The sequence below is a fragment of the Pipra filicauda genome, unplaced genomic scaffold (assembly GCF_003945595.2).
Source record: "Pipra filicauda isolate LSUMZ 115617 unplaced genomic scaffold, ASM394559v2 scaffold195_size2193078_pilon, whole genome shotgun sequence".
NCBI classification, from domain to species: Eukaryota; Metazoa; Chordata; class Aves; order Passeriformes; family Pipridae; genus Pipra; species Pipra filicauda.
In genome coordinates this window covers 1,964,928-1,976,769 of record NW_024104304.1, presented here as the reverse complement: position 1 = coordinate 1,976,769, position 11,842 = coordinate 1,964,928, and the positions used below count along the sequence as shown (strand labels likewise).

Genomic DNA, 11,842 nt, shown 5'->3' with positions numbered 1-11,842 from the left:
TCATGAGTAAGAAAGTGGGAAAAAAAATGCCACCTGTCAAAACATGTACATGAGCAAAGGAGTTTCTGTCAGAGGGAGCAGTAGCAGGAGGAAATAAACTTGCAGCAGCTGTAGATTCCCCTTAGCAGGCAGTTTGGGAAATTTGTGTTTATAACAAGTGGTTCTAACTAACTACTTTAACTGCTTTCACTAGAGATCAGGATCTTTTCATATAGTATATGGGCTATAGATTTTTAAAAATATGTATTTTTAAGGACAATATGAATCACCTAATGTAAGATGCTGCATAACACAGGTTGCAGAATTCAGTAAATCCTGTGGTACTGGTGAAAATTTATATTATGGCACATTTTAAGGAATGATGACAGATATTGATTTAAAGTCTTCAAATGATGGCTTGGAACATGGTAGAACACTACAAAGGGTTTGATTGGTCGCTGGTTTTATATATACTTACTTACCTTTTCTTCTATAAAGCAAGGGCATTCTCTCTTGTCTAAATATATTTGAAGTTGGACTCCAGCTTCTGGTTCTTAGAATGACTCTTTCTACATTGAGAAGCCCTTTTTAGCAGAAGATCTTCTCATGCTTTAGGTACTCATTAGCCATGATAAAATTAACACTTGAAATTCTCTTGAATACATTCAATAGATAGGTAGATTGTAACTCTTCATAGGGAAGATTTTTCCATACCTTACATACTGTTGTTTTTATTTTGTTAAAATACTTTTTAAAGCAATTTTTTGTATTTCCAAAAAGAAACTGGTGACTTTACAGTGCAAAGTACAATGGCTTGACACTTCAGCCTTTCCCAAAAATACAGGCTTGAATGTAGACCTTTGGATTTATGACTCTGAATTTTAGACAGATAATTAATGACAGAGAGGAAAAGCAGCTCAAGAAGACTGTTCAGTCTATATAAGGTCTGATTTGGTGTTTGGTGATATCCATTTCTTGCCTGATTATATGTAGGTCATAAATGATGAATTTCAAACACTCGAGTTCAGATTTTACTGTCAGTCATTTTTTACTTTCACCTGTACCACTAGTGAAGTTGAGGAACAAAACATGGCTAAGAATGTATATAAAGTCCATGAATCTCTCCGAAACACTGTACTTGCAAATTGATTGTTAACTACACTTAATTCAGGTTATGCTACCATAAAACCTTTGCTACTAAGTCTATCCTGTAGACTATCTTTTCATCATCTTTCTGTCAAATTACTTTTGGCTGAATCAAGTTTTTTACTCTTTTATAATAGCAATGCATTCACAGTTGGCGGCTTGAAGAAGTCCCCTTAAGCTTTGGCAGTCATTATTTGCTTCTACACAATCAAATAGTTATTTATCTTTAGCATTTGATCTTTGGCACATTTTTCAGTTATGGATGAAACAGCTAAAATGTAAACCAAAACACCCCTGTAAAGTGTGACAGCATCCTTCTTGGTTACTTTGCTCTTCTTGCTTTGATTTTTAATATGTCTTCTCTGTTGCCTCCTACTTGCATTTAGCTATTGATTCCAGTAATCCGAATGGTTCAAATGCTTTCAGGAACTTGTCCTAATGAGGTATGAAGGGCTACTGTTAGTTATCTGGAGACATAACAGTGTTAGGAAGAAGAAGGCCTGCTCGGAAATGTGCCTTAGAAGAGAAGGTGTATTAGAGTTCCTATTTCTTTGGATTCCACATTCTACCTGTATCTGTAACATGTTAGCCTTCTGGGAAGGAATGGACTGAACCCAATGAAAAAGAAAAACCAAACCAAACAAAACCTAACAAACAAACAAACAAGAAAAACAACAACAAGAACTCCCAAACCCAACAAAACCAAATCCAAGACAAAAACCCTAGGAAGTCTAAAACATCTTCAGGAAAAACCTACTAGAGGATGTTCAGTTTAATACAGTTTCAGAAAAAATGCTGGAGGATGTTTGTTCAGGGCTATCCTTTGGTACAGAATAGGGGGACCCATATAAGCATGAAAAGGGAGAGTTGGGGATTTATGATTCAGAGTTTCTAGTTCTCCTTGTGCACAGCATAGAAAAGATCCACCAGGGAAATATCTCACAGTGCACAGAAAAGGTTGGAGACTAGCAAGTGCCTACATGTGCTGGCAAGTAATAAAAGTATCAGTTTATATTGGGTTTCAATACAACAGGACATACTTACAACAGAGTAGAAATACTGGAAACTTTTATACTGTATTAACAAGTCCTTCCTTATTCAGTCCTACCAGGTTTGTCATATCACAATAACTTATGTTGTATAATCTGACATATTGACATAATGAGAGCTGATACGTCACCCTAATGATATGCCTATTCTGAAAAACGGAAAAAGACATGGCTAATAATATCAGTAATCACAGCTAAGATTACCATGGCTTTCAGTAACACGCTCTTTCCAGTTAAGATCATAGTCAAGCTGTGCTAAACATACATGTGTGTGAATATGGTCAGTCATACCACATGTTTTTATCATTACAGCTACATTATGTAATTTTATGAAGAAATTTTGCAGAGTTTTGTAGTAAGACAGCCAAATAGTAAGGAATGTAGAAAGGCGTACAGAAATTCTTATAAGTACTTAATGGTCAATAATAGTTTTGCAGTATCTTTTTAAAGTCATTTTATGGAGTTCTGTAGTGAAAATCCAATATTACCTTAACTTTAAAAAAAATTATTAAAATGACTGAAATGCCTCTTCACTGTAAATCTAGCAAGATCAACCACTCATCTCCAAAGACTCCAAGGTTATAGACAGTCAGGTTTATTTACCCACACAGAACATTATTGTCATTCCTCATGGAGATCAGAGACATACAGTAAATGCATGGCCATTTATAGAGTGTATCTGTCATTGCTCCTCTGTGCTATCCTGTTATCAACATGGTAGAAATACAGCAAATTATTGCAATTACTATTATGTTACAGCTGTGACAGTTGAAAAGAACACAAATTTTGAAAAGCGTTTTATTTGTCCCTTTTGCCAAAAGCTTTTAAAAATCTTTTATTGTCAGCCTGTGACCTTGCAGAACGATTGACTCTCTGAGAAATAAAAGGTGCACATTTTCCCTGTCATACCACTGAGCCCTTTCAACTCCTATTACTGTCAGGGAAAGGCAAAGCATTTTGGTGTTTTCTATGTAATAGAAGATCTTTGTAGTTTAAGTTGTGCATTGTAAACCTCAGAAAACTCCTTACTGGGTAAAGGATGTATGATTGTATCCCTGCGATCAATTTTCTGACTCTTTTTCTCATAACCATTTTCAATTTGCCATTCATTTATGCATAGCTAAACTTCGCTTTACTCCAACTGGTAATATTTGTAACTATTCTGTGCGTGTTTACTTTTTCCTTTCCCAGACTAAAAGCTGGACTTGGAAGTGTAATTCAGCTGCTTATCCTTTAGTGAGTAGGGAGTATCAGTGAATTTTTTTTACTAGACAAATTGCAGCAAAAAGAAAGTTTTTACCTCTCCAACTGAAATTATGAAGAAGAAAAGTTTAGTATGAACATTTAAACATATGAACCCATTGTGACAACCCATCCTTAAGCACCTAAGATTTTTAAATGCTTGTGGTCAAAAGAAACAACAGCAGAGGGTTCACAAATAGTATTTACTGAATTACACACTTAGCATGGAAATTTGTATATTAATCCCTGACCTACTATATAAGCACATGTCAGTGGGTTTTGGATAAAGGGGTAGGGTGAAAGGAAGAGAGAATTTAAAGAGGGACACATGAATTAAAGAAACAAAGAGAGAAAGAAAAAGGAAAAGAAAGAGGAAAAGAAAGAGGAAAAGAGAGAGAAAAAGACGTCACCAGTCCTGGTTCCAGTATCCATCCAGCTGAGGGGATGTGAAACCTGATTTCAGCATCTAACCACCTGACCAGCATCGATCCATCTGTGTGAGTCTGGTCAATGAGATGTCCAGGGTCCTGGGAACACTGCCTGGGCTTCGGGGGATACCTTTTAATGGATAGGTTTCTCCATCCTGAACAGAGGTTTCTCTTTTTCTGTGTAAATTAGATATCATGCACAGCCTGCTCTTTCAGTTCTGGAAATGGGTCAGAGGGCTCTGGGGGTCTTTGACGGTCTTAATCCCACCCTATGGTCCAGACCCACTTCTTGGCCTCATTCCTGTGCTTTCACTGTACTGTGTTGTGGTTCTTTCTCCTGGAAAAGTGCTGACCTATCTCTGCCTGCTCCTGTTCTCCAACCAAATATTGTTCTTTCTCACAGCATGTTAATAACAATAGTCCATGGTTATTACCAACAGTTGTTGTCTATTATTCCTAACAGTCCTTGGTTGACTCCACAGCCACCTCATTATCAGCAGTTGAGACATACACATTAGCCCCTTATTTTCTGGGAATCCAGAGCTCAAAGTGTCTCACTTTGGACTGCCGTTTGCAGGGTCATTATCAGAGAGTGGACTTTAGTCAATAATTTTCAATCCTGGTTGCAATTTGAGTCAGTAGCTTTCTTTAAAATAAAAATATTATTCCAGTTGGGTTGTTATTCAGGAAAGAAAAATAAGTTTCCAGGGCTGTTCATTAAAAACCAGGTGCTCACTCGTTAGACACCTGTTGGTTCCCAGGAACAGACAGTGTTTCTGATAAGCTCAAGGGAGGCTTTGTCCAGGTGCTGTTTCATCAAGGCCAAGGACTAGCAAACATTTCTTACATCATAGTAGAGCCCTGGGAGGGGGGGGATGCACCACCACAATCCATCCTGCAACTAAAGTCAGCTTCTCTGGGACTCTACATCCACGAAATTTAAAATGTAAGCTCATAGTCCTCTGGTGGAAAAAAGCTCCAAAAACATTTTCTGAAGAAACCCCTTCTTTATAAATACAGAAAAATAATTTTGTCAAAATTAAGTAAAAACCATGTAGCAGGTACAATGATGTTTTCAGCCACTAGAAATTCTGGTCTGGAACTACAGTAGAAAGAGGGAAGCTAATACAACACTTTCTGCTGACCTGCATCACTCTCTGTGTAAAACTCACGCTGGAAAACTGGAAAGAGGTGAGAAGCACACCTTTGTCAGAAAGATTAATTTGCAGAACTATCATGTCAGGGGTTTGATCATATAGTTTTTCAGTTTCTCAATAAATTTTTTACAGAGTCTTAATTTTAAATTTGTCTTGAGCATCAGGGCACCAGTTAAAATTTTACAGGCAAATAAGAAAAAAATATATACATTGGACTGATGTATTTCATTATCTATTGTGTGACCTGTAAAATATAAATGAGGTGCCATTAAAAAATGGAGTGCAAAAATTCAATTTTACAGCTTAACTTTGCCTGTTTCTTATGCTTAAACACTGGAAGAAATGTATATATAATACATTTTCAGAAGGAAATTATAAAGTGTCTTTGGAAAAATCCACGTTTTGATTTCGTTTACAGAAGAACTTAATTTCCAGCAACTCGGAAAGTGCTTGATCAGTACAAACCCAGGTAAAGTTAATTAATGATTTCAATTTCAAAGCACCTTTGATTAAGTGAAGTTAGTACATAGGGAGGCAAACTACTTTTCATTAATGACTCTTTTATCGTTTCTATTACAAAATGCCTTTAATTGACAGCACATATTTTCCAAACAGTCTGTATTATTAGATTAGAACTCTTGAAGTTGTTCACATCTGGGTACATGAGCAAAAATAATTAAATTTAATAATAATGGAAAAAACACAGTAATCCATCATACTACTGCTGCAGCATGAGCAATGAAGTCTGAGTGGGTGCCAAACTAAAAAAAATGAATAAAAAGATCCGCCAATTACTATAACCATAATAAAATTTCAGCTCCTGTTCAAATGACTATGAACCATAATCCTCTCACTCAATCTCACTGGGATCTTCTGATTTCAAATTGCACCTAAACACATATTTAAGGTGACTAGTGTTGCACATTAGCTTTAGAAATCACATAGAACACTGTAGCCCTGACTGAAACAAATCTCCAGGACTCTTCAATTTAAAGTTCCTCCATTTTCTGTCCTATTGTCTCAGCTTTATCACAGCGTTCAGTATGACCTGAACTATTTTTCCGAAGTCATTGTTCATATACTGGCATCTTCCTAAGGTAAGCACAGTGTGATTCTCTTTCTTGAGACACTGCTTTTTGCATTCTTCTCATTTTTCTGTACCAAATGTTCTCATTTTTCAGGCTTTAGAAGCACATTTGAAGGGTAAATAGGAAGCTCTGAACATTCAGAACATTTGTGTGTGTCCTATGAAAGGTGTTGTCCAACAAACAAACATCTCCCTTATCCATAGTTAAAATGGATTGCTATTGTAACAACAAAGAAAGGTATTGTATAAATGTTGTTTCAGCAGAGCAGATGAAAGCATCAATGTCACACTTGTTTTGTCTTTTTCCACATGAAAGAGGGTAACATGGCTTGGTAGATATGCATTCATTAAAGGCTCAATACAGCAATTTCATGAGATCATTGATAATTCGTGTGTGCAGGGACCTCAGGAGGTCTCCAGTCCAACCTCCTCTCACAACAGGATCAGCTAATTGACCTTAATTTGCTCAGGAATTTTTGCATCTGGATTTTCAAATCATCCAAGAGTGGAGACTCAGTAACCTCTCTGCATAGCCTGCTCCTGTGTTGTGCCTTCCTTATGGGGAAAGGGCTTTTCTTTGTAATCAGTCTAAATCTCTCTGGTTTAAAGTTATGTCTGCTGTCTCTCAACTTCCCACATGCACCATGGAGAAAAGTCTAGAACTGTCTTCAGTACTTTAGTACTGGCAGGCTGCTGTTAGATCCCTGGCTAAACAAGCCAGGCTCTGTTAGTCCTTCCTCACAGGGCAGCTACTCCAGACACAGAGCTCTTCTGCTAGAAGAGCTGGTCAACCAGCATCTTGCCCATGCTGGGAAGCCAAAACTGTGAATAATCCCTTCCCTCAGTCAACTGGCCATGATCTTGTTAGTACATCCCCAAATGCTGTTGGCAGCTCAGGTCACTGGCTACCAAGACCCCCGGGGCCTTTCCCACACAGCTGCTCCACAGCTGGTAAGCCCTAGTATGGATTCTTACAAGGACCTCTTCCTTTCCAACTGTAGTATTTTCCATTTATCTTCACCGAATGACATGACTTTAACCTAGATCCATTGCTTCAACCTGTCTGGATACCTCTGCATGACTTAAATAGATTAATTGCCCCATCTAGGTCATTGATGAAAATGTTAAACTAGTCCCATGGCAGACCCCTTGTAGTTGCCATGGTGGGTTGACCTTGACCAGACATCAGGTGCCCCCCAAGACAATTTATCACTCTCCCTTCTCAGCTGAACAGGAGAGAGAAAATAAGATGGAAAAAAACTTGTAGGTTTAGATAAAACAGTTTACCAAAGCAAAAGAAAAAACCTTGCGCGCACACACAAGCAAAGAGAAAAATCCAAAGACTTTTTCCTTTACTTCTCATCAGCAAGCAGTGTCTGGCCACTTCCAGGGAAGGAGGGCTTCAGCAGTTGCTCTGGAAGGCAAATATTGTAAATAACAAATTCCCCCATTCCTCCTCCCTTTCTTTACTTTTGTATCTGAACAGACCTCATATGGTATGGAATATCCCTTTGGTTGATTTGGGTCAGCTGTCCTAGTTGTTTCCTCTTCCAAGATCTTGCCCACCCCCAGCCTATCGACGGAGGGGGTGGAATGTTAGAAAGATTGTGCTGATGCTGTGCTCAGCAGTAGCCAAAACACTGGTGTGTTATCAACACCTTTCTGGATACTAATGCAGAGCACAGCACTGCGAGGGCTGCTATGTGGAAAATGAAGTCCCTCTCAGCTACTTTCAGTAGAGTAAGATTCCACTCCCACAAATTTTTAGGTTTAATTAAACAAATTAGTCATAACAAAGGGAGCAGAAAATAGTGAGCAAAATGGGATCTCTAAGTAAGGATGGAAGTTATCTTGTGTAATCTCAGTGCTCTAATAGCTGTGGCTAGGTTAAGCAATTATTTGCACTCCTTCTACAGTCAATGGGCTGATACAGACACTTCCTCAATATGATTAACATTCCTCACTAATCTCTTTCTGGAGGTTTTTTATTCCATCAGTTCTCCACACTGACAACAAGGGAAACAAAAACACCAATTTAGCTGGAATGCCCAGGTTATTAAATGGCCTGTGTGAGAGGGAATTCAACTCATATTAATTTTTGAAGGTTGTCACAGGATTTCTCAGAAGGCAGCAGAGGGGTCAGGAAGAAGGATGGTTGTCTGACCGTGTACTGTAGGTGGCACCACTTCTACACAATAATAGAAATCTGCAGTTCCTTGGTAAACATCTTTGTCAGCAGGAACCAAGATGCTCCCAGCCTGTAGGACCTGGCACGGTAAGCATGCTTAAGGTCAAACAAATTTTGGATGCACAGGTCATGAGAGTATGATGAGACCCAGACAATAGAGCATCAATCATCATGCTGAAGACCAGAATCTGGGTCAAATCCAATTATCTGCAAGCTCTGAGAAGCTTGGAGCACCTTTATTACCTTGGAGTTTCAGGATAAGCAGACATGTTTTCTGTCCAGTTTAAAAGAAATGGACAGATAAAGAATAGATCCCTGAAGTACCCTGAGATATCCACCCTTCTGGACAGCGAAAGAAATATGGAATAGTCACATGCTGATCAACAAATACCTAAAACAGAAACAAATTTTGCTAATGTCAGATAAACCTGAATAACAACAAAAAAGTTCGTAGCTACAGGACCTCAATTATTTGATGGAAAGTAAGTCAGAGTGCATGTGGTTCTTCTGTAAAAGATGGTACTTCTTATATATAATGGTGAAGGATTTTTTTTCCAGGTGAAATAAGCTGTTATTACCGATATGTATCTTTTTCTGCTAGCAGTGGCAAGATTTATGAAATCTGTCTTCAACCAAATACTATTTCTCGACAAAAGCTTCATATTCCATAGTGAGAGACTCCATTTGCAGAATCAAGCTTAATTAAGACAAGAAGAAATAAAATGGTATCTTACTGGTACCAAATACGATCTATGACATCTGAGGTTTTTTTTCCTGTGGTAATGCTACAGTCACATTGAAAAAAGTTGCCATCATTTCAGTACAAGCGATTCTCAGCTAAAGGAACCAGTCTTGTTTAGTCACGATAATTACAGTTGTTGCTTATTTTATATTTCAGAAACTTAATGGAGTTCTTGTAAATTAATATAGTTAGGTGCTGAGGAAATACAGCTTACAATCTAAGTGGGAAGCTTCCCATTTTCAGGTTGAGTGAAAAACTGTGCATACTTGACATTTTTGTGGCAAAATATTAACTGTACTGAAGAACAAAATAATGACATTCTGCACTGCCTCAGGTACACTCTGTTCACAGACTTTCAGAGTACATTCAAAGCAAATGTATTCTCAGTTCTTAAGAGAGCAAGACCCTAGGGACGCAAATTTTTGATGGTGATACTGAAATCTCGAAGGACATGATAAACAAATGGCTGTGTATCCTTACCTGTAGTCTATAGTTAAGGGAGGCAAGCTGAAACCTTTCATTATGTAGCATGATCACATTGCTGGAGTCTTGCACAAGTCTTCAGGAATAATAAACCCAACTATGCTGACCTAAGCCAGCTACAGATTGCAAAGAGCAGCTTCATGTCAAAGAAATACATGTTTCTTTATCCCCTTGCTTTATGCAGAAGCTGTCTTAAAGTACTATAGTGAACCTCTGGACTATGAGAAATTACTGGAAGCCCTTTTGAAATGACCCCTCAAGGACTGCAGACACAGGTCCTTTGATACATTTAGGTAGCTAGTTCCTCTAGCAATTGGTGGGAATCGAGGACTGAAACACAGGCTACAGTCCTAAATAGCTTTGTACATCTGAGCCACATGTACTCACACTCACCAGAGAAAGTCAGTAAAGCTTTGTCATGTTAAGAAGGATTACAGTACTGCAGCTATGCAAACGGTTGCAGATGGTCCATCTGCTATTGTGGTTTAATACGAATGTGGTGCAAGCCTTTGTAGAGACTTCAGATTATGAAAATATTAAGAACAATTATATTCAGTGGTTTGCATGCCATTATTACTTTTGACAGCTCTCAAGGATAATAGCCTGAACTAGACTTTTGCTAGGCCAATCCCCCTCAGATCTGCAGGAATTATTTCCACTAGCTCTAAAATGTTGACAACTTACTGAAAACAGTATGTGTTAGACAATCAATATGTAGAGAGGAAATAATTCTGAAAATACTGCAAAGGCATAGAGAAATCAGGATGTATAAAAAACTTCAGTGATACAGGGTTAGATTTCACAATGAAATGTAGGTTGTCATATTTAAGGCTGTTCTGAGGTAAGTCGCTGTCAAATTAATTATACTATAAGTGCTCAGACTTGTAACATTTTCTTTACATATGCACTATCTGTTTTACAGTTCAAACTCAGTGTATCATTGAGTCAAAGAATAATCACCACAGCACCACCATAGTCAAAGCAAAATTTAGCTAATTAAGAGGCTTAAGATTCATTGCAAAAATTGTTTCAAGTCCTATCTTTCATTTTAAAAAGTATAAAAGCAATTCCATCTCTTTGTTTTCAAAGAAAACCATGAAGACATAACCAAGCATGGTCTACCCTGACAAACTCCACTGAAAGCATAGAGTAATTTTTCAACCCGTGATCTTCCTCATACATGTTCATAGGCTGTAAATGATGAGCTGTATTGCAAGAAAAGAAGGAAACCCAACTCACATTGCCCACATTGCAATAGCTGCATGGTAATTTTACTGCTTGAGTAATGAAGTAGCAATAAGTTTGGCTTCAGCACAGAAGTGATAAATTTGTTCCACACGACTAAAAAAAAAATTGATGGTGCAGAGAAAGGAAAAGAAGGAATGAGTACTTCTGAGACTTTAGCAGGAAAAAGGTCTGTGTCTTCTACAACTGCACACTATTGTGTGAGACAGAGTAGAAGATCCTCTTTAGAAGTAGGTATGTATAGCCAGGGTCTTTGTTGTGGTTTAAACCCAGCCAGCAATTTGGCCTCACTCGGCCACTTGTTCACTCCCCTACCAGCAGGATCAGGGAAAGAATCAGAAGGGTAAAATTTAGAAAATTGATGTGTCGAGATAAAGACAGTTCAATAGGTAACACAAAAACCATGCACACAAGTGAAGTAAGCCAAGGAATTATTTCCCCACTTCCCATGGGCAGACTTCCTCCTTCTTAAGCCCCCTACCACCCCCACCCCTCCCTCCCTTTCTATACTGAACATGATGTCATAAGAGACGGGATATGCTTTTGGTCAGTTGGGGTCAGCTGTCCTGGCTATGTCTCCTCCCAACTTCCCAGCCCCCTCACCAATATGGCAGTACTAGAAAAGGCATTGCTTCTGTGTGTAAGCACCACTCAGCAGTAAGAGAAACATCTCTGTGTTAACCACACAGTTTTCAGCACAAATCTGAAACACAACCTCATACTAGCCACCATGAAGAAAATTAACTCTATGTCAGCTAAAACCAGCACAGTCTTAGATCTTTTGTTTTGAAAATAATCCTTGTACAGACTTGCAGTGAGAGTTAAGGCATTCTGAACAATTGCACAGAAATTTGCTCCAGTTTCCTTTTTTTTTTCCCCAAAAAGTATTAAGGAAAATAAACTAATAGAAATCAAATCCCCAAATATTATCTCAAAAAATCAGTCTTGCTGTACAAATGATCGAATACCTGTGACTGTAAGATCTATGAAGTGACTGTTAGAGAATAGTAACTATGTAAACTATTGGAGAACTCAGACAGCATAATGCTCAGGTTTGAACAGAAGACAAAACAGTAATACTTCATTCTTGTGAAAC

The 11,842-nt window shown here is 38.1% G+C and overlaps 1 long non-coding RNA gene across 1 annotated transcript; it reads left to right on the top strand.

The window, feature by feature from the left end:
* The first annotated feature begins 4,803 nt into the window (after window positions 1-4,803).
* LOC120323092 lies at window positions 4,804-8,979 on the top strand. Its single transcript, XR_005563237.1, has 6 exons — window positions 4,804-5,035; window positions 5,420-5,470; window positions 6,026-6,098; window positions 6,183-6,326; window positions 8,193-8,363; window positions 8,878-8,979. It is a non-coding gene; the product is annotated as an uncharacterized LOC120323092 (long non-coding RNA).
* Window positions 8,980-11,842: the final 2,863 nt, after the last annotated feature.